At 38.9% G+C, this 23,404-nt stretch overlaps 1 protein-coding gene and 2 pseudogenes across 1 annotated transcript in view; 1 reads left to right on the plus strand and 2 right to left on the minus strand.

The window, feature by feature from the left end:
• SPATS2 (spermatogenesis associated serine rich 2) overlaps nucleotides 1–23,404 on the minus strand; it is a 144,011-nt gene that overhangs the window by 79,467 nt on the left and 41,140 nt on the right. The gene's annotated exons all lie outside the window — the stretch shown is intronic.
• Nucleotides 1,662–2,721, plus strand: LOC141514854 (MKI67 FHA domain-interacting nucleolar phosphoprotein pseudogene; annotated as a pseudogene).
• Nucleotides 3,182–23,402, minus strand: LOC141514855 (creatine kinase B-type pseudogene; annotated as a pseudogene).

Below are 23,404 nucleotides of genomic sequence, written 5' to 3' on the forward strand. Positions count from 1 at the left end.
CTACATTGGAAGCTTGTAGGGCTTGGAATACAATATACCGGAAGGCAAGAGAGCTTAGAATGCAGCCAAGAATGAACTACCCAGCAAGGCTGAATGTCCTCTTCCAGGGAAAAAGAGGGACTTTCAATGAACCAGAGGAATTTCAAAGGTTCCTTTTGGAATGGCCAGAGCTGAACAGAAGGTTTGATCTTCAGATACAGGACTCAAGTGAAGCATGGAGATTGGAGGAGAGGGGGGAAATATGAGGGACTTAATGAGGATGAACTGCATGTATTCCTGCATAGAAAAATGACACTGATAATACTCATATGAACCTTCTCAGTTAATAGAGCAAGTAGAGAGAGCTTTTATAGTTGAAGCACAGGAGAAAGCTGAATTCGAAGATAAAATATGGTGTAAAAATGGAGTCAATAGAAAAAAAAGGGAAATGGAATGGGAGAAAGAAAAAGGAGAGGGGGAATAGTCCAAGATATTTCACATAGATTTTTTTTTAATTACAATGAGCTATTGCAATGATATGGAAGGGGGGAGGCAAGGGGGAATGAGGGAAACTTTGCTCTCATGAGAGATGGCTAGGAGAGGAAACAGCAAATATACTCAATGGGGTACAGACATCTGGAGTAAGAAGGAGGGGGGAGCAGGGGGAAGGGGTGGGGATGTGAATAAAGGAGGAGAGGATGGGCCATGGTGGGACAGTGGCCAGATATAACACATTTTCTTTCTTACTTCTTGCAAGGGGCTGGGAATGGAAGGCCTGCCCAGGACCACAGGGCCAGGTGGATTCTGGGCCTAAGGGGTGGTATGGGGGCTCAGGGCTTCTTGGCCCGGGGACCAGGGATCTATCTGCTGCACCACTCAGCTACCCTACAGCAGAGTCATAGTAAAAGGAGAGAGAGAAAATAGAGTACATGGTAGTGGAGAAATAAGAAAGGAGGGAGTTGCGATCAGCAATGGCAAAGGTGGAAAAATATGGAAATAACTTTTGTGATGGACTTATCATAAAGAATGAGATCCACCCATGACAGAGTTGTTGGTGTTGGAACAAAGACTCAAGCACATTTTTTGTTATGATTATTTGGGGGAGGGTGCAGGGCAAGTGGGGCTGGATGGCCTGCCTGGGGCCACATAGCGGGGTGATCTTTGGGTGTCTGGGGGCCAGATTTGGACCCAGGTGCTCCTGGCTCAAGGGCCAATGCTCTGTCTGTCACCCAGCCACCCCTACTATTATTACTATTTTATTTTATTTTGGATCTTTTTTTTCTTTCTTTTTTTGGGGGGGGTTTTACAGGGCAGTGGGGATCAGGTGGCCTGCATGTCACACGGCTGGGTGATTGTTGGGTTTATGAGGCTGGATGTGGACTTGGGTGCTCGTGGCTCCAGGGCTGTTGCTTCGTCCATTGCGCCACCTGGCCATACCTACAATTATTACTATTATTATTTTTTTATTTTAATTTTTTTCCTCTCCCCTTTACTTTTTTCGCCCAAACAAGTCTATCTATATTCATGGGGGAGGAGGAGGGGTATTTTGTTTACTTGTAAAGAAGAATATTTTATTAATGTAAAAAAAAAAACATTTGTACAAAATGAGAATAAAAAAATAAAATAAAAAAAAGAACATTTCCCAGCCGCCTAGCGTGCGGCGTTCCCCGAGTGAGGCTGCAATGGGGGAGCAGTGGGCCGGCGAAGTGGCTGAGGCGACGTCTGCGGCTCCAGTTTCGGCCTCGAAGCCGGCAAACGCAGCTCCCAAGGAGCTTCTGTCGTTGGACCCGAAGCTGCAGACTGAGTTTCAGAAGCGGGTGGCGAGTGTCCACAAGCGCAGGGCTAATAAGCCAGAGAAATTGACTCCTGGAGTGGTTTATTTGGGTCACCTTCCCAGAGGACTCTATGAACCTCAACTCAAGGAATACTTCACTCAATCTGGAACTGTCAAAAGACTCAGGCTCTCCCAAAGTAAAAAGTAAGGGCTATGGATTTCTGGAATTTGAATCTGATGATGTTGCTAAGATTGTTGCTGATACAATGAACAACTACCTTTTTTGCGAAAGGCTATTGAAGTGTCATTTTGTGCCACCTGAAAAAGTACATGAAGAACTTTTCAAAGGCTGTGACATTCCATTTTCAAAGCCTTCTCATCCAGCAGTAAAACGCTATAACAAGGAACGGACATATGAAGAAAAGATAAGAATGGAGGAGCAATTTAAAAAGAAAGAAAATAAGCTCCGAAAGAGATTAGCTGAAAAGGGAATCGATTATACATTTCCTAAATTAGTTTTACGGAACAGGAGAAAAAAGAAAGTTGCAGGGACTACTGTTCAGAAGTCTGTTGATAATGAGGATTTATCCAAGAGGGAAAAAACAAGTATTTCAGATACTGCCTTTGAGTCTCTGGATAGCCAGGGCCCCTCACCCACTTGTTCACCAACATTCTTAGAAAGGTGTAAAACTCAAGTAGCTGAAATGAATGATGATGATGAAGATAATGAAATTGTACTTTAACTCCCACCAATTGTTAAAAAGAAAGCAACACCATCAACTCAGACTTCACCAAGTTCAAGAAGAAAAAAGGCAAAGAACAATAAAGGATTATCCTGAATATTACATCTGCCTAGGGAATTTGGGTTTTGTTATTAGAACCTATTCTTGTATATGATGGCAGTTTTGAGTGGTTCTTCTTAACCATTTGTTTATTATTAATTTTGTGGGGGAAATCTTTTATAAAATTCTTCTAATATTAAAAAAAAAAGAATAGATTTCCCATCCATGCTGGTGATGATGAAGATGAAGATGAAATATTAAGAAAAGTATTATCTTTGCTTGCTTGCCATGTTCTGAGTGGGAGAAATACACATTCTGATGACATTTGTTTTCCATCCCATTGTAGCTAGATACATAGCTCCACTGGGGGACACAAGGGACCACACTTGAATAGAAACTTCTTTAAGTCTTTCCCAAACCTATCTCTAGGGTCTTTCAAACAGAAACTGGGTACTAGATAGGTGGTGAGAAATACTTCAGCCCACTCTGAGATGCAAATCCACTAAAGATGTAAATTGCCTCAAATACCTCTCCCTACCTTTTCCCAGCTTGTAATACAAATGTGGTTTTCCTATATAAGTCCAATCTTTACAGATGGAAGTAGCTGTTCTTACCAGATCAGTTCAACTGGCCTCTATTCCAATCTCCTGCCCCTTTCCTCTCCCTCCCTCCCTTAATTATCTGACTATTCAGCTGCTCATTCCTCAAGGGATCAGCCACTCCCAACTGCCTTTATTTCCCACCTCTCTTCTTTGACTTCTGTTTACTACAGTAATTCTTTTTAATTTTTCATACCAAAATAATAGCTTGTTAATTTAATATTCAGCATCCCAGTCATCAAAAACAAAACTCTAGGGGACAGCTAGGTGGCACAATGGATAGAGCACAGGCCCTGGAGTCAGGAGTACCTGAGTTCAAATCTGGCCTCAGACACTTAACAATTACCTAGCTGTGTGGCCTTGGGCAAGCCACTTAACCCCACTGCCTAGCAAAAAAAAAAAAAAATTAAAAAATAAAACTCTAACAAACAAAGGACAGAAGGAAAAGTTTTCTATAGCATGAATAAGTGAACTGCATCCTGAGCCCCCCCCCCCTTTCTGTGCCACAGGTGGGAAGGAGGTGGTTATTCCTTCTTCCAATAAATTAGGAAGTACAGAATTCAGGGGAAGCAACTGCTCATTTCTGGACTGGTTTAAGATCATCAATGAACTGGCCCTGTCTCAATTAGCAACTTCACACCATCCACTATCATATTCATCAGCCTGACCTCTGAGAAGCTGGTCAGTCAGCTCTGAAATATCAAGGACACCACCCACAGCTGCTTTGTCCACATCCTGTCACCTTTTGCAGCCTCAGCTTCCTTAGCACTTCATAAAACTTCTCATGCTTTCCCAGGTAAGCAAGTTTGATATGGAGACCTGCATGTAGGCCTGAACCCACACTGGAAAGGTATGTCAGGATATAGCCTAGAAGGGGTTCCACATGAACTCCTAGTTCTTGGTCTTAAAAAGGGTTTCTATCTGGGTAAACCTGGTTCAGAAGTATGTGAAGACCTCCTACATGTAACCTGCCTTCTGCATGGAGATGATGACCCTCAGTTGATTTTCCTCATTGATCCATATCAGAAAGGTCTTGTTGTCATTGTGCCAAATGCCCCTGCCATTGGGCCAGTCTCAGGTCATGCCAGAGGTCAAAAGGAATGGGGTGACAGGCAGGCTTGTCATAGAGGAAGTGGTCATCAATCAGCTGCTGCTGTTCCTGCTCAGCCATGTTCCTTCAAAGCATTCAGGTCACCTTCCAGGCTGGCCAGAGCTTCCACAGCTACAATGTAGGGGGCAGGCAGAATCCACAGATGATCCAGACACTTCAAACACAAGAACTTAGCACATAGCTGGTATCCAGGTCATCACCACCCCGCAGATTGTCAGGATTAAGATCAGTCATGCTCATCTGAAGGCTTGTGGCTTCTATGCTGATCCTCAATGCAAACAGTTCCTTGAACACATCTCTTCATCTCCAGCCACACAGCCTAAGTCATGATGAATAGGTGCCCTGGGTTATCCACATTGTTCTGGATATTATCATCCATGAAGAAGCCACTGGGAGGGGTGGATCATGGAGCCAAGATGGTGACAGGAGAAGAGCTTCTTTTAGGTGTTCTCTCCATAATATTTCTAAAATCTTAAAATCATGACTGTAACTAAATTTTCGAGACAGAACCCATAGAAAGGACCAGTGAGGCAATTCTCCAGACCAAGGTAAACTGGAAAATAGTGAGAAAACTCCACTCCCCATAGTTAGAGTGGTGGCCCCACCAGAGTGAAAAGAAACTTCAGCCTCCCCAAAAGAGCTCCAGGGTACCTTGGAACTGAAGCTCCCACAGCAGAAGCAATTTCCTGACCTGCACCCCGGAGAGCACCAGGCACAACTTGGGAGGATGGGGGGGGGGACCTCTGCCAGAGTTAAGTACATAAAGCTCAGGTCCGTGCAGCCCGTATCCAGTTAACAGAAGCAGGCATGGAGCCAGCAAGCAGGAGCCTCCAGGTAACAGAGCCCTGAGTGCTCAGCCCACCAAAGGTAGGGGAGGGAGACCTCTGAGGTCTGTCCTCTGTACCTGGAACAGGACTCTAGGCTCTGACCATATTCAGATCCTGATCACAGTCTAGACCCCACATAGAACAGCCCCCCCCCCCATCCTCATGGCAGAGGAGTGAGCTTGTGGTTAGTCACTCACCAGGAAAGAAGTCAGAGTTTCACACACTGAGATCCCTGGTGGTGGTGGGGGGTGTCCCAATAATACTCAAAAGCTCAGGAAGCACCCCCAAACCAGGCACAGGCTGGAGAAATGAGTAAACAGAGAAAAAAAGAGTACCACTGAGAAATACTTTGTCTATGATCCCAAGAAGGATCAAAATACTCAATCTGAAGATGAGGAAGTACAAACTCTTGCATCTAAAGACTCCAAGAAAATGGAAGTTGGGCTCAGGCTAGGACAGAGCTCAAAAAAGATTCTGAAAATCAAGCAAGGGAGATAGAAGAAAAATTGGGAAAAGAAATGAGAGAGATGCAGTAAAAACATGAAAAAAGAAGTCAGCAACTTAGTCAAGGAGATCCAAAAAAATGCTGAAGAAAATAATGTTAAAAACCAGCATAAGTCAAATGGATAAAACAGTTCAAAAAGGTATTGAGGAGAAGAATGCTTTAAAAAGCAGAACTGGCAAGATGGAAAAGGAGATAAGAAAGCTCTCTGAGGAAAACAAATCCTTCAGATGTAGAATGGAACTAAAGTAAGCTGCTGACTTTATGAAAAGTCAAGACACAATACTTCAACACTAAAAGAATGAAAAATTAGAAGAAAATGTGAAATATCTCATTGAAAAAACAACTGATCTGGAAAACAGATTCAGGAAAGATAATTTAAAAATTATTGGGATATCTGAAAGTCATTGATCAGAAAAAGAGCCCTGACCTCATTTTAAAAGCATTCCTATGGGAAAAATTGCCCTGATATCCTAGAAGCAGAGGGCAAAATAGAAATGGAGAGAATCCACTGATCTCCCCTGGAAAGAGATCCAAAAAAAACAACCCCCAGGAATACTGTAGCCAAGTTCTAGAACTCCCAAGTCAAAGAGAAAATAATACAAGGAGCCAGAACAAAACAATTCAAATATCATGGAGCTGCAGTCAGGATCACACAGGACTCAGCAAAAGCTACATTAAGGGCTTGTAGGGCTTGGAATATAATATTCCTGAAGGCAAAAGAGCTTGGAATGCAACTGAGAATCAACTATCCAGCAAAACTGAACATCCTCTTCCAGGGAAAAGATGGACTTTGAATGAACCAGAGGAATTTCAAGTGTTTTTATTGAAATAACCAGAGCTGAACATAAAGTTTGACCTTCAAATACAGGCCTCAGGTAAAGCATATAGAGTGGAAGAGAAGGGTAAAATAGGAGGGACTTAATGATGATGAATTGCAAGTATTCCTGCATAGAAAAATGACACTGATAATACTCATATGAAACTTCTCATTTAATAGAGCAGGTAGAAGGAGCTTTTATAAATAAAGCACAGGAGAGAGCTGAATTGGAAGACATAATATATTGTAAAAATGGAGTCAATGGCTAAAAGGGAAATGTACTGTAAGAGAAAGGAGAAGTGGAATAGGCTAATAATTTCTTTTTGTTGTTGTTGTTTTCTTTTGTTTTTTAGGTTTTTGCAAGGCAAAAGGGGTTAAGTGGCTTGCCCCAGGCCACACAGCTAGATAATTATTAAGTGTCTGAGACCAGATTTGAACCCAGGTACTCCTGACTCCAGGGCTGGTGCTTTATCCACTATACCACCTAGCCGCCCCAGCTAATACATTTCTTATAAAAGATACATATTTTTTTTTTTTTTGCAATGAGTTACTGCAATGATTTGGAAGGGGAGAAGGCAAGGGGGAATGAGGGAACCTTCACTCTCATCAGAAATGGCTCAGAGAGGAAACAGTATATATACTCAATGGGGTATAGACATCTAGATTAAAAAGGAGAGAAGGGGAAAGGGGGAAAGGAGGAAGGGGGAGGATGTGGTTGATAAAGGAGAGGGTAGATCATAGGAAAGACTAGTCAGATATAACACATTTTCTTTTTTACTTGTTCCAAGGGGCTGGGATTGGGTGACTTGTCTGGGAACACAGGGCTGAGTGGCTGCTGGGTCTTAGGGGTGGTATATGGGCTTGGGGCCTCTTGGCCCCAGATCTGGTGATCAGTCTGCTGCGTCATTTTAGAAGAGGGACAGAGTGAAAGGAGAGAGAAAATATAATATATGGTAGTGGGGAGGTATGAATGGAGGGAATTACAATCAGCATCAGTAACAGTGGAAAGATATGGAAGTAACTTTTGTGATGGACTTATCATAAAGAATGTGATCCACCCCAGACAGAGCTGATGGTATCAGAACAGAAACTGAAAGACATTTTTATTCTCTTTCTTTTACTTTATTTCTAATGAGGGTCTATATTTTTTGGGGGAGGGGCTATTATGTTTACTCTTAAACAAGAATATTTTAGTAATGTATAAAAAAAATATCACTTGTACAAAAATAAAAATATAGAAAAAGAAAAAAGAAAAAAACCCTTCCCCAGTCCCTCTTAATCCCTGGGTCTTTTCTCTGGTCATTATTTCCAGTGCACCCTATATAAAGCTTGCATTGTATAGATTTGTTTGCATGTTGTCTCCCTGGGAGAATCTCAGCTCCTTGAAAGCAGGGGCTGTGTTCTTGTATCCCCTCACACTATATCTGGCAAATAGGAGGTATTTAATACAGTAAATGTTTATTGATAAATTCATTGATTCTGTCCCCTAGAACCAAAGAGAACTCCCTCTACAAAAAAAACATAAAAAAGAAGCCACTGGATGTAGTCTTATCCTAGAGTTTTTCACTGAGTTCTGGCATCAACATTTGACTATATGGTTGCTTTGTGAGGAGTTGGAATATCCTTTCTCAGCAAGGTAGTGGGACTTCAGTAAGTTGTGGCTACTGGAGAATGGTACAGTGGCAGGAGGTGAGGATGCTTTGAGGATCACAGAAGAGGTACAGAAGATGCTGCTGCTGTGCCAAGATCCCAGACCACTTTAGCTCAAGCTCAGTCACTGAATCTCACTAGAATTCTTAAATAAACCTTTCTGTCCCTAAAATTTCTTCTGGGTCAGAGTCAATCTTTACATGAATTCTTTTATGTTCTGCTTGAACCTTTAGCTGACTACATTTTCCTCAGCTTCAGGGAAAGTTATACTGATCCACTTCTTTTCTAGTTTTTTTTTCAGCTTGATCATTACCATTAAAATAGTGCATTCATTTAGAATGGAATATGAAATATAGTATAAGGTACTGGTCTAAACCTAATTTCTTCTAGATTGCTTTTCAGCTTTCTAAGCATTTTCACTAAATAAAGGCATTTCTTTTCTCCTAGGTAATTTATGTTTTCTATTTTATCAAAACATTGGGTTAAGTTCTATAGTTTCTGATTCTCTTGCTCAGTAATGTCTGTGGTGTCTGACTTATCAAGACTCCAATATGAAAATGATACCCTGTTTTTCCATCTCATGCCCTATAAAAGGCATGCTCTCCTACTGCTAGAGCCTGCTCAGACCTGTCCACTCTTTCCCTCAATAAAAAGCTTTGCACTGACTTCCATTTATATTGCTGTCCACCTTATACATGGACCCACCTTTTTGACCTTTCATATGGTGCCAAAATCTGGGAGAAGAGTAGCATGGAATACTAAAGGCCTGAAATCAGGCAAGCAGTGAGATATGACAGCACACTCAGGCTAACTCCCTGATGTTGCCAAATGAAACTCTTGCAACCCTCTCCTGCACCCACCAAACCCCTGATATTTAAGGACAAAAGTTATAACCTGGTCACTTCAAAAGACAGGACTAAGTCCAAAGGTAAGACTCCTTCCCAAGCACTCTCCTTTCTTTCCTAGCCAGAACACCCAGGGTGTTCCTTTCTGAAATCCTAGCTAGGGCGGGGAACTGCCTCAAAACAAAGAAGCAAATCAGGGACATCTCTTTTTCTATTTAAACCAAAACTGTGGAGGGCAGGGACTCCCTGTGTGTGTTGTGGTCATAGTCACTGGGCTCTTCTGTGGATCCTCACCTCTTGTAACTTTCCTCCTCATGGGATTCTCGAATTCCAAAAATTCCCCAATACTTTCACTGACTTGATCTATTTGTTACAGAAGCAAGACAAGTAGAAGGAAATTCCATACATCCAGCAGTTTTTTAAACTAAGGTGGTAACCCCACCCTTTGCCATTCCTGCTCAACTTCTCAAATCCTCTTGTTCCACCTTAATGTGACCCTCCCAAAAACAAGTCTAAATTCCCCAACTACATCAGACCTCCCCTACTATCTCTACTCTACCAATCTGACAACTCCTGACCCCCCAGTATTGGGACTGTACTCTGGCTCTGCCTTACTCTTTGCTGAACCATACCAATTCTGAACCCCCTGGGATTGTCTCCTAAAGAACTGAGAAAAATTTGCAGGACAAGCTTGGAAGAATAAACATATGGTCTCTTTTTACTTTAGAAAGTCAGATGAAATGAAGCTTGAACAGGTCAATAAATCAAAAACACTATAAATTGATTAGACAAAACTTCCTCCCTCTGGAATCCTCCCTCCTCACTTAGTTTTCTTCTTGCTGTCTCCTTTCCACTGCTCTACAGCTAGGGGATGGGAGGATCACTCATCCTTGACCAAAGTGGCTTGGTGCCAGCAGGTAAAATTTACCTCGAAATTGCAACCTTGAAAGGGGATAATCTATTCTCCCATTCCTTGAGTTTGGACTCCATTCTGGGAATTTTTCTATAGTTAATCCTTCCTCTTTTCTTCTTATGGTTTTTCTCAAGAGAAAAATAGCTATCAAATATTTCAACTCCTATATAATCTAGGACCCACCCCCTTCTGGGAATTATGCCAACAGAAATATCTCAAGAGTAAAATCATGTATTAATATTATGGTCACTATAGCTATATTATATGGTTAAAAAAGTAAAGTTTTTGACAGTTATGATTACAAATATGAAAAATTCTTTCAAAAACTGGAACACTGGGAAATTACAATTGCACTGCTGAAAAACAAGAATAATACTAAAGAAATTTAAAGATTTATAAACCTCGAGTTTTTGAAAGGAAACTCATTTAAGGGTATTTTGTTTATGACTTGAATTCATAAAATTGTTAACTGAGTTACAAAGAAAATCTTGAAAGGAAAAAGACTTTTGAAACATCTAGTCATAGATCTTCAACAAAAGTTTTCAATTTGGATATCTAATTTGACATTATTCCAAGTGATAAAGGTAAAGGCAAATAGATTTGAAATTTGTAAATTTGTTAAGCTGTTATTATTGTTTAAAGACACTAAAAGAAAACAAAGAAAAATCGGTGGAGAAGTTCTTTAATGCTATTCAACAGTCTTTTGTAACTACCTGAATCTTTTTCTACCCTTGCATAAAGTTTAGAGGAAGTTATATTTATAACTATTGGTTACCATTATGAAAAAGTAAATTATTTGATCTTATAAGTGAAACCTAAGGGTTAAAGAGTATATTAGTCATGCAATTTCTAAAAAGTGAACCTGACTTGTTTCAGACCTGCAAGTTCCTATCTAATACAGAAATGATTTCTAATGATTTTGTCTTTCCACCAGAATAAATTAAAATTGCAAAAAAGGAAAAAAAAACAAGTGATGAATTTTAAGTGAAATTTCTTATGTATGTCTGAACTGGTAAACTTTTACTACTTTTAGCAACCCATGAGATAAAACAACTGTATCTTACAGCCTTAAGCTATAACTGATGGAGTTTGTTATTTAGGGTAAAAAAAAGACACTTGGAATTATGATAAATTTTAAGTTCCGATTTTAGGCATCATTGTCTGATGAATCATGAATCATTAAATCAGTAATCTACCATTCAGAAGAACTTCTTTATGTCACAAACTACTCAGAGGAAAAGTGAACCTAAATTTTCACAGGTGAAAGTGTCCAGAAACAGACCAAAATAACAATCTTTGGTCTCAATCCAAAACAGACTCCTGGCTCAGTTTTCCCATTGTGCTTCTTTGAAAAGGAGTGTTTTCCACCTGGCTATTCCTGTGTAACTGCATGGCTGACTATTAACTGACACCTACCTAAAATCAAATAGAGCTAAAAATGTTCAATCTTGCTGTGTGTGTGTGTGTGTGTGTTGAATAACCAAGTGCTAATTTGATTTTGTTTTAATTATGTCCCAGCTTTTTTTCTCTCTTTAGCAAATTTCCACAATCAGAGCAGGTAAGCCAATGAAAGACATGGGTGTGTGCACAATATGACCTGGTACCATGTAGTATTTCCCTACATACTACTAAGACCAATGTTGCCTAGATTGGGTAACTACCATAAGACGATGATGGTGTTTGTCCTTTGTTCTCCATATCAGGGAAGTGATACCATGACAAGCATATGAATTGAATTTGAGTGAGAAAGGGGCTCAGTCACCAATCTCACTTTCTCCTCCAAACCAACTGGATCCAGTGGCCAGATATGGATCAGGATGACTGGAGATGGCTCTGGATGTGAGGCAATCAGGGTTCAATGACTTTCCCAAGGTCAAACAAGTATCAAAAGTCTGAGGCCAGATTCAAACTCCTGTCTTTCTGACTCCCACCACTTAGTTGCCCAACTACCATATGATGCATACTAGATATACTGGTTCAACTATCCAACTACCGAAGTCATGGAATACTATTTTGCTATTCACATTTCCCTATATTGTTGTTGTTTTCCTTTCTGCTTGTTATATGCATATTATCAACTCCCAATAGGTTGAACTCTGGACTGAGTGAATCATGGAAAGACCACAAGTTGAAGATCTTCACTTTTTCTTCAAGGGGAAAATGCCTGTCTTTGATGACCTCTGCTAAGTGGCCCCTGGTGCTTATAGTTTTGCTTATCCTCATTTATCGTCTACTTTGTTCTGCAAAACTAAAAATACATATGGCCCTTGTGGATATCCCTTGGCTATGTTCTCCTAGTTACTCTTTATTTCCCCTTCACATTCTTTTTATTCTGGTTGATAATAATACTATTTTCCTAGCCTAACCTCCTACTGGCTATGCCCTGGGAACCCTAATTCTGTTTGTGAAACCCCTATGGTGACAAACTGGAACTCAAAGACCACAGTACTGGGGTATCTCCCCGATAAACTCCCTGTGAACCTACAAAGATTCCTCAGGAACCAGCTAAAGCAGAAGTCACATTTCATGTTTCATTCTCACCTCCTTATTCTGATATCCTCTACCCACCACCTCCATATCAGCATGCTCAATAATAACCTGTTTCTAGGTCTCTTTTCCATGGGTACTGATGTTGGAAACCTCTCCTATTCTCTCTGTGCTTATATTTCTTCCTCCTTAGACCAGGAAAGTTCTGAACTAGCAAGTCAGCCCTCTGAAATCACCCACAATCACCCTATCCAAAGGGTTTCTAGGCCCTTCTATACAAAATTGCTCAAAATGACTGTCTCATTTAAAAATTCTAACTGTGATTACAGTCTGTTTCCCTAGATCAAGATGTCGCCTTCTTCCAATCTGCCAGCACATCCAACCTTCCTGCACATCCTATGTTGCCCCTCCTCAGCAGAAAGCAGTCACCAAAGACTGGACCACTGTCCCAATTCCCAAGAAGCATCCACCCAGATGGCACAATACCCCCATTTTTTTTTTTAACATTTAGAAACCTCCTATCACGGTGTGTTGTTAGAACAAATAGCTAGAATCCCTCCAAGCATTATGTGGGGTTAACAACACTCTGTTCCCCACATTGTCCAGAGACAACAGTCTAATCCCATAGTCTTTGTGGGCAAGGGATTTTCCCTTGACCAGTGCAAGCTCAGTTATTCTCCTACCTAACCAATTTTAATCTGTAACTGACCCTAATCCCTTTGTAAAACTAAAACAAAAAGCCTGAAATGTTGGATCCAGGCCTGGATTTTACTCTTACCCAGGAGAGCCCTGTTTGATTCCCAGAAGCAAAACTTAACAGATAAAATGAATCCTAACTTCTATAGAAACTTCAAACTACTCTCAATCTTCAAGGAGACCCCAAATGATCCTCAAATCCCTATGGAAAACATAACACCCTGTTTCCTATAACATATACTCTATAAAGTGTATTCCCCAATTACTGCTGGAGTCTGTTCTGACCTAGCCCGCCAGTTCCTTCCTTCAATAAACAGCTTTACATTCTATTTGCTTCCATTGCTGTCCTCCTTAGACAACTGGCCTACCTTTTGACCTTTCAGTATCTTTACCAAGAAAATCCCAGATGGATCATAAAAGAGTTAGGCATGACTCAACAGCAAGAAGCATTCCTTTTTTTTTTTTTTAAAGATTTTGCAAGGCAATGGGGTTAAGTAGCTTGCCCAAGGTCACACAGCTGGGTAATTATTAAGTGTCTTGAGGCAAGATTTGAACTCAGGTACTCCTGACTCCGCCACCTAGCTACCCCAGCAAGAAGCATTCTTATAGTAACCATATTCTTTCTGTAATTCTTCAGAGTTGCTATGGGGATCAAATAAGTAAACTCATATAAATTGCTATGTTAACCCTATTAACAAATGAATAGTGGGTGCTTATTGTAAAGAGAACAATGACTTGGCTTCTCTGGTCACCAAGAACTCCTCAGTTTATATTCTGCTCTTTCTTAAGGCCAAAACCTCTGGTAACTTTTATCTTTGGTTAGGCCAAACTCTAGGAAGGTTAACACTTTTATTTCCAAAAGGTCAAAACTCACTAAAGATCTCTCCTCATTTCAGGGAGCTCCCTCCTTTAGACTCCTAAGAGTCATATAAATGCTAGTATTTTTTTTTATCATGAGTCCTTGGGAATCATAGATGGTCACTGCATTAAGAATCTATTTCTTTATTTTTTTCTAGTTCTATAAAATAATGCTTTGGTTGTTTGGTATAGAATAAACAAATTAATTTAGATATTACTATCATTTTTATTATGCTGGTCTGTCCTAATCATGAATAATTTATTATGTCCCCAAATGATCAGTTCTATCTTTATGTCCTTTAACAAGTGTTTATTTATATATGTATAGTTATTTTTTATTTGCATAGTTGTACTCACATAGTTTCAATGTGTATCTTGGCAGGTAGATTCCCAAATATTTTATATATTCTGTAGATGTTTTAAAATGAAATTTCTATATCTCTTCCTGCTGATATTTCTTAGTAATACCCAAAAACGTGATTTATGTGAGTTTATTTTCCATTCTGTAACTTACAGTTTTTTTCTCAATTTTTTAATTTCATTTTTTAGGACTATCTAAGCAAACCATTATTTGCAAAAAAAAGGGATAATTTTGTCCCATCTTTGCTTATGCTTATTCCCTCAATTTTTTCTTATATTGTAAGTTTAGTTAGCATTTTGAGCACTACATCAAATAGTAATGGCAATAATGGACATTCCTTTCTTCATTCATAACATGATTGATATGGATCTATGTTTAGCATGGTTATACTTGTAGTGCCTTATCAGATTGGAAAGGGGGACAAAGAAGGGAAGGGAGAAAGGGAGAAAAAAATTAAAACTTGAATCCTTGCAAAAAAAATGGTTGGTGAAAACTACCATGGCATGTGGTGGAAAAGCAAATAAATATTTAAATTTTAAAAAATAATGGAAATTCTTGTGATGAGGTCAATTAACTTCCATGAAAGTACTTTGCTTTCCCCTGGCACAAGACAAGCCCCTATCAATAAAAACAAAAAATCTCTGCCCTAACCTGAAAACATTAAGTTTTTGAGCTACTATACCTACACCCATCCCATTTATTCAAAGTAGTCAAACTACTTGAAGTCCACTTACTACCTTCTCATTGCTAAACCCACCCAAAAGCTCCTATTCAAGATTCCCATTATCTATAATACAAATATCACTTGAAGACTCTAAATTGACCCCTCAGGATGTGAGCAGTCTATGTATTATTCACCTTTTAATCCCTCCTCCTTTACCCCTTTCCCAGCAGGTACCTTATAGAACCCTGGCCTGCCTTATCCCCTTGTTATCAGACTGGCTGTAATGCCCTCACAATTGTCCTTAACCTCTCTCTTAACTTTACTACTTTAATAAGGAATTCCAATGAATTCCCTAAGAAATCTAGCCAATTTCCTTGTTACTTTAATATCCAAAAAAAAAAATGAATAAAAGAGTAAACTTTTTTTGTACCTAAGTTCATCTGGGTCAAGAGTTGATCTTTACAAAAATTATTGGGAAAACTGGAATTTAGTACTGGAAAAACTAGGCAAAAACCCACATCTCATACCCTATAGCAAAATAAAATGGGTACAGGATTTAGACATAAAGTGCCACACCATAGATCAATTAACAGCCCAAGAAATATTCTGTCAAATCTTTGGAAAGGGGAGAAATTATGACCAAGCAGGAAATAGAGTACATTATAAATTGCAAAATGGATGATTTTGACTTTTAGAAGGAAAACAGAAGGCTGGGAAACAATTTTCATAGCTAGGGGTTCTGATAAAGGTCTCATTTCTGAAATATATATAGAAATGCATCAAATTTATAAGGTTACAAGTCATCCCCCAATTGATAAATGGTCAAGGATAATGAACAGTTTTCAAATGAAGAAATAAGTTATATATAATCATATTAAAAATGCTCCAAATCATTACTGATTAGAGAAATGTAAATTAAAACAACTATGAGGCAAAACCTCACACCTATCAGATTGGCTAAGATGACAAAAAAGGAAAATGATCAATGTTGGATAGGTTGTGGGAGGACTGGGACATTAATGCCTTGCTGGTGAGGTTGTGAACTGATCCAACCATTCTGGAAAGCAAAATGGAACTATGTACAAAGAGCAATGAAACTGATCATGCATTTTGACCCAGCAATTCCAATACTAGGCTATATCCAGAAGAAATCATAAAAAATGGGAAAAGTCTCACATGTTTCATGCTCTTTTTATTGTGCCCAAGAATTGAAAATTGAGGGGATCCCTACAATTGAGGAAATGACTGAACAAGTTATGGTATATATAAATGTTATGGAATACTATTGTTTACAAGAAACTATGAATGGTTGGACTCTAAAGAAGCATAGAATGAATTACTAGAACTGATGCTGAGTGAAGGGAGCAGAATCAACAGAACAATGTATACATTAATCACATTGTGAGTTGATCAACCTTGATGGAAACAGCTCCTCTAGGCAGTACAGAGAGTTAGGACAATCATATTATACTGGCTATAGACAATACCATCACCATCCAGAGGAAGAAAAAGAAAAAAAAACCCAAAAAACCCCATCAGATTCTGAATGAACACTACATTTACTTTTTTTTTTTAAGGTTTTTGCAAGGCAAATGGGGTTAAGTGGCTTGCCCAAGGCCACACAGCTAGGTAATTATTAAGTGTCTGAGACCGGATTTGAAGCCAGGTACTCTTGACTCCAAGGCTGGTGCTTTATCCACTACACCACCTAGCCGCCCTACATTTACTTTTAAAAATTTTCTCTTATGTATTTCTTTCCTATATAATGCTTTTCTTTCTTTTCCCTTAATTCTAATTCCTCATACCGAAAATGACTAATCTGTAAATATGTTAAACACAAATATATATGTACAATAGTCACCTGACTATTCACTGCTGAGGGAAGGAAGGTGGGAGGAAATTATGTAATTTAAAAATACGCATATGCATGTGGATGGTTGTTGAAAAACTTTCTCTAGGAGTAAAGTTCATAATGTGTGTTCAAGGCAAAAGTTTCTATCAATGAAAACTATAGTAATAATGATGATGATGATGATGAGTTCCTCTCAATTAATAACATACATAAACTAAGAATGATGTAAGCCAAAATAAAGTATGCTGACCAGAGCATGATCTGAGCATGACCAGTTCATAGTCTTATATGCTTGGGACTCCAGCCAAAATGGAGGCTGGTATGGTACCCAGGTGTCTAGAACTCAAAATCAGCACTAAATCGAGGAAATCCCAAAATATCAAACAAACTGTACTAACATACATTTCAATTCCCCTTTTCTTTGTATGTTTACTATAATTACCATGGGAATTTTGCAGGAATCCATGATTGTCATCTAGTGATCACCCTAGATTGCCTTGATTTTATAATCAAATTGGAATTCTTGGCTCATTTCTTCAAAAAATAGATATTAATCTGAATTCTTTATGTAATAAAATCCTGAATCGGACCTCTAGTTTATTTCTACCATATTTAATGCTGGTATTAGATTTTTTAGAAAGCTACTATATATATACATACACACACACACACACACAAAACATCATTTTGGGCAGCTAAGTAGCACAGGGGATAGAGCACTGGCCTTAGGGTCAGAAGGACCTGAGTTTGAATCCAGCTTCAGAAACTTGACACTTAGTTCTCTGATCTTGGGTAAGTCACTTAAACTCTGATTGCCTCACATCCAGGATTATCTCCAGTTGCCCTGATCCAAATATGGTGATGCAGATGATACTGGAGGAGAAAGTGAGGCTGGTGATTTAGCACAGTAACCCCTCACTCAAATCCAATTCATGTGCTTTCAATGCTATCACTGCCCTGATGTCATCATGGTCTTTTGTGAATGAAGGACAAATATCATCACCATCATCATATCAGTTTAAGGAAAAATCTTTTTATACCTTTTAAAAAAAATGGATGCAGTATTTTGTCAAAAGCTTTTCACATATCAATATATAATAGGATTTTTGTTATTCTTGTTAAAATGGTGTTATGTTGACACTTAATATTGAATCAGCTCTGCATTCATAGCATAAATTCAATCTGATTGTGGTATTTAATTTTTGTGTCCTATTGCTATAGTCTATTTGTTAATAGTTTGATTATTTGTATATCAGTATCATTTTTGTATCATAAAAGGAATTTTCCAGGACTCTTTTTCCTAGTTTATCAAACAGATTATATAATACTGGAGCTAACTGTTCCTTAAATATTTAATACCACCCATCTTCCTTTAGGGACTCATTTATGATTAATTCAATTTTCTTTTCGGATAGTGTCAAGTCCTCTGTTTCTTGTTTTGTTAATCTAGGCAGTTATTAGTTTTGTAAATATGAACCCATTTCACTTGGATTGTTAGGTTTTATTGGCATATAATTGGATAAAGTATTTTCTAATAATTTTCTTTATTTCTTCATCTACTGTAAATTCAACCTTTCCTTTTTCATTATGACCAATTGGATTTCCTCTTTTTTTAGGTTTTTTTTTTTTTTTGCAAGGCAAACAGGGTTAAGTGGTTTGCCCAAGGCCACACAGCTAGGTAATTATTAAGTGTCTGAGACTGGATTTGAACCCAGGTAACTCCTGACTCCAGGGCCGGTGCTTTATCCACTACGCCACCTAGTGGCCCCGTGGCTTATCTTTTTTTTTTTTTTTAAAAAAAAATAACTCCTATTTACATTAATTTGATTGTGGTTTGTTTTGCTTTTAATTTTGTTAATTTCTTCTTTGATTTTTAGGATTTCTATTTTGAACTGTAATTTCTAGCTTTTAATATTTATTGGTTTTCTTCTCTTTTTTCTTTAGTTGCCTGTCCAATTCATTGGTCTATTCTTTCTCTCTTTTACAGATGAAAATGTTTAGGGATATAAATTTTTCTTTAATTGATTTTTGCTATATGACCCAAATTTTGCTATGTTCATTAACTTCAATAAAATTATCTATCACTTAATCCTAACAAATGAATGAGAAAAAGAATATAAAGTTATTTAATATATTGGTAAAAAACAATGCATATATTTTCAGATTTTTTGACATATTGATGGATTGTTGATTTTTCCCCCCTCTTTTTTTGTTAAAAAAAAATTCATTATTATGTGGAATGGCTCTCTGGGAGGGAAAGTGTACAGAAAAAATTTAAGGAAAAACAAAATATATCAACTAGAATGTATTATTGGGTTTGTTTGAACAAGAGAGGTCATTGGTATCACTTTGGAGGAAGTTCAAAGGGGAGTAGGAAGTCTATAATGAATGATTGCTGGAAATAGCAGGTATTATAGGTAACTAAGAGCTTGGCATTGAAAGATGAGAAAGAGATAAGATGATAGTTTGAGGGAATGTCTTTTAAGGATTTCAGAAATCTAGGGAAGTTTGCAGGAAATGAGAAAGGAGCAAAGAGAAAAGAAGAGATTGAATAGAGGGTGAGGGTCAAATTCCCAAATTTGAAGAAAGGTGGGATAAATGACATTAGAAAGATGATTGATTTTCTTCAGGAGAAAGGTCATCATTTCCTTGGAAGCTGGAAGAAAAGAAAAGAAAAATGAGCTTTTGAAGTGTGGAGTAAAGGAGGTAAGGGAATCTTATAAAGTTAGCCTCAAATCCTCTTGGAAAAATAGTGACAAGGTCATCTACTAAGAAAATATGTATTGAGGGAATTGTAGAAGGATTGAAGGGAAAATGAAGAACAGTCATTCAGAAAAGAATAACAAGGATGATGATGATGATGTTTGTCCTTCATTCTAGAAGAAGACCATGAAAAGCACATGAGTTGGTTTTGAGTGATGGGGTGCTTGTGCTAAGTCACCAGCCTTATTTTCTTCTCTGTAGCCATCTGCAGATGGCCCTGCATGAGAGACAATTAGGGTTAAATGACTTGTCCAAGGGTCATACAACTAGTAAGTGTCAAGTGCCTGAGAATGGATTTGAACTTCTGTTTTCCTGACTCCAAGGTCAGTGCTCTATCTACTCTACCACCTAGCTGCCTTAAAAAAAGATCAATATAAAGGACTGCAGTGCCACTGTGAGGCCCTAGTTAAAATCAGAGAACATGAACTTAGTCCTTGATTGGTAAGAGGATATGAATAAACAATTTTCAAACAAGAAGCGCAAACTATTAGCAATCATATGAATGTACCAAATTACTATTAATAAAGACAGAATCATTTCACATCCAGCAATTTGGCAAATATGAGAAAAGACTGTCATTAATGGAAGAATTGTATAAAGACTGACATAGTAACAAACACATTTTTTTTGTAGAGTTGTTAAGAGGTTCAATCATTCTGGAAAACAATTTGGAATCAAACTCCTCCTTGAAAGTAACAAATGTCAGGAACCAAGATGGTGACATGAGGACAGCATTTCCCAGGAATGAGTTCTCTTCTAAAATATTCCAAAACCTTAAAATTATGACTCAATTAAATTTCTGAGAGATAGAACCCACAGAAAGGTCTAGTGAGGTAATTCTCCAGCCCAAGGAAACCTGAAAGATCATGGGAAGGCTCTGTTCCATGGGGTTGGAGGGGATGGCAGTGCAGCCAGTTATCAATAGATGGGAGTGGGAGAAGAAGCTCCAGCCTTCCAGGAAAAGTCCACAGGGCACCTGGGTCCCTGGGGGTGCCAGCTCGTGACAGTAGAAGCAGTTTCCAGACCTACTAACCCAGGGAACACCAAGTACAACTTGGAAGATCAGTGGGGAAATCTCTGTCAAGAGTGAGCACAGAGGGGTGGCTAGGTGGCACAGTGGATAAAGCACCAGCCCTGGAGTCAGGAGTACCTGGGTTTAAATCTGGTCATATACACTTAATAATTACCTAGCTGTGTGGCCTTGGGCAAGCCACTTAAACCCATCTACCTTGCAAAAAAACCTAAAAAAAAATAAATAAAAAAAAAAGAGTGAGCACAGAGCCCAGGCCAGCATGGACCTTAGCACAGCCACAGGCCAGCAGAAAGCCACCCAGCAGTTACTCCCAGAGTGCTTAGCCCACAGAAGTCAAGGGGGTAGGAAGAGACTATCAAGGTCTCTCCTGTGTCCCTGGAACTGGTACTCTGTTCATATTCAGATCCTGGTCATAGTCTGGGTCCCCTATACTAACAGAGTGGAGCAGAGACTCTCCTCCCAGCTCCAGGGCAGAGGGGAGTACATAAACCAAAGCACAGGCCAGGTAAGCAGTCAGAGCCTCTCATAAGACACTGAAAGAACTGAGGTCCTTGCTGGAAGCACCCCAAAACAGGGCACAGGCTGGGGAAATGAGTAAATAGGAAAAAAAAAGGAACCTGACCATAGACAATTACTTTGGTCCCATAGAGGATCAAAACACACACTCAGAAGATGATAAAGTTCAAGCTTCTCTATCCAAAGCCTCCAAGAAAAATAGGAGTTGGGCTCAGGCTATAGCAGAGCTCAAAAAAGATTTTGAAAATCAAGTAAAGGAGGTAGAGGAAAAACTGGGAAGAGAAATGAGAGATATGCAGGAAAAATATGAAAGCCAAGTTAGCAGTTTAGTCAAGGAAATCAAAAAATGCTAAAGAAAACATGTTAAAAACTAGTGGAAAATGGAAAAAGAAGTCTAAAAAGTTAATGAGGGGGCGGCTAGGTGGCCCAGTGGATAAAGCACCGGCCCTGGAGTCAGGAGGACCTGAGTTCAAATCTGGTCTCAGACACTTAATAATTGCCTAGCTGTGTGGCCTTGGGCAAGCCACTTAACCCCATTTGCCTTGCAAAAAAAACCCCTAAAAAACAAAACAAAACAAAAAGTTAATGAGGAGAATAATAACTTAAAAAGCAGAACTGGCCAGATGGAAAAGAAGATAAGAAAGCTCTCTTGAAGAAAACAACTCCTTCAAATGTAGAATGGAGCTAAAGGAAGCTGATGACTTTGCAAGGAATCAAGAAACAATAAAACAATATTAAAAACCTAGAAGAAAATGTGAACTATCTCACTGGAAAAACAACTGACCAGATTCAGGAGAGACAATTAAAAATTTTGGGGCTACCTGAAAGTCATGATCAGGAAAAGAGCCTTGACTTCATTTTAAAAGAATTTCTACAGGAAAATTGCCCTGATATTCGAGAAGATGATAAAATAGAAATTGAGAGAATTCAATGATCTCCTGAAAGAGATTAAAAAAAATAACTCCCAGGAATATTGCAGCCAAATTCCAGAACTCCCAAGTCAAAGAGAAAATATTACAAGCATCCAGAAAGAATCAATTCAAATATCATGGTGTTGCAGTCAGGATTACACAGGATTTAGTAGCATCCACATTAAGTGCTCATAGGGCTTGGAATATAATATTCTGGAAGGCAAAAGAGCTTGGATGGAACCAAGAAATCAACTACCCAGCAAAACTGAACACCCTCTTCCAGGGGAAAAGATGGACATTCAGTGAAATAGGAGAATTTCAAATGTTCCTGTTGAAATGGCCAGAACTGAACAGAAAGTTTGATCTTCAGGTACAGGACTCTGGTGAAGAGAGGGTAGACGGGAAGGGTAAATTATGAGGGACTTAATGATGATGAACTTCATGTATTTCTGCATGGGAAGATGATATTGACAATACTCATATGACCCTTCTCATTTATTAAAGCAGTTAGAAGGAGCATATTTAGACAAGGCACAGGAGGGAGCTGAACTGGAAGGTATAATGTATTGTAAAAGGAAAGGAGAGGTAGAATGGGTTAAGATATTTCATGTAAAAGAATCAAGAAAAAGTTTTTGCAATGGAGTGAAAGGGGAGAAGGTGAGGAGGAATAAGGAGCCTTCACCCTCATTGGAAATGGCTCAGAAAGGAAACAATATATACACTTAATAAGGTAGAGAAATGTAGAGGAAAAAGGAGAGGAAAAGGGATAGTGGAAAGGGGACAGGGAGAGGGGAGGGGGGTGTAGGTGATAGAGGATAGGGTAGGCTCATGAGAGAGGATAGTCATTTTTTTTACTTTGTGCAAAGTGGTGGGATTGGGTGGCATGTCCAGGACCACAGGGCTGGGTGGGTGCTGGGTCTCTGGGACAGGATGTAGGCTTGGGGCCTCTTGGTCCTAGGGCCGGTGCTCTGTCCACTGTGCCACTCAGCTGTCCCACAGCACTGAAGGAGAGAGTGAAAGGAGAGAGAAAATATAATAAAGGGAATGGGAGGAATGGATGGAGGGAATTATTATCAGCAACAGCCACTGTAGAAAAATATGGAAGTAACTTATCTAATGGACTTATGCGATTCACCCCAGAAACAGAGCTGGTGGTAACCGAACACAGACTGAAACACATTTTTTTTTCTCTTTCACTTTATTTCTCATGAGGTTTTTTATTGTTTTTGGGGGCGGACATTATGTTTACTCTTACAACAAGACTATTTTAGTAATGTGTGAATAAATAAAAATGTAAATTCAAAAAGAAAATAACAAAAGTCTAAAGTTACAGGAAAGGTGACATAGATATCAAAATATTCATAGCAACTATTTTTGTAGGAGCAAAGAACTAAAAATTAAGAAGACCACTGTCATTAACTATCTACTGCCTGGGGGAAGGTTAAAATAAATTATGCTTCA

This window comes from Macrotis lagotis, chromosome 2, assembly GCF_037893015.1.
Source record: "Macrotis lagotis isolate mMagLag1 chromosome 2, bilby.v1.9.chrom.fasta, whole genome shotgun sequence".
NCBI lineage: Eukaryota > Metazoa > Chordata > Mammalia > Peramelemorphia > Peramelidae > Macrotis > Macrotis lagotis.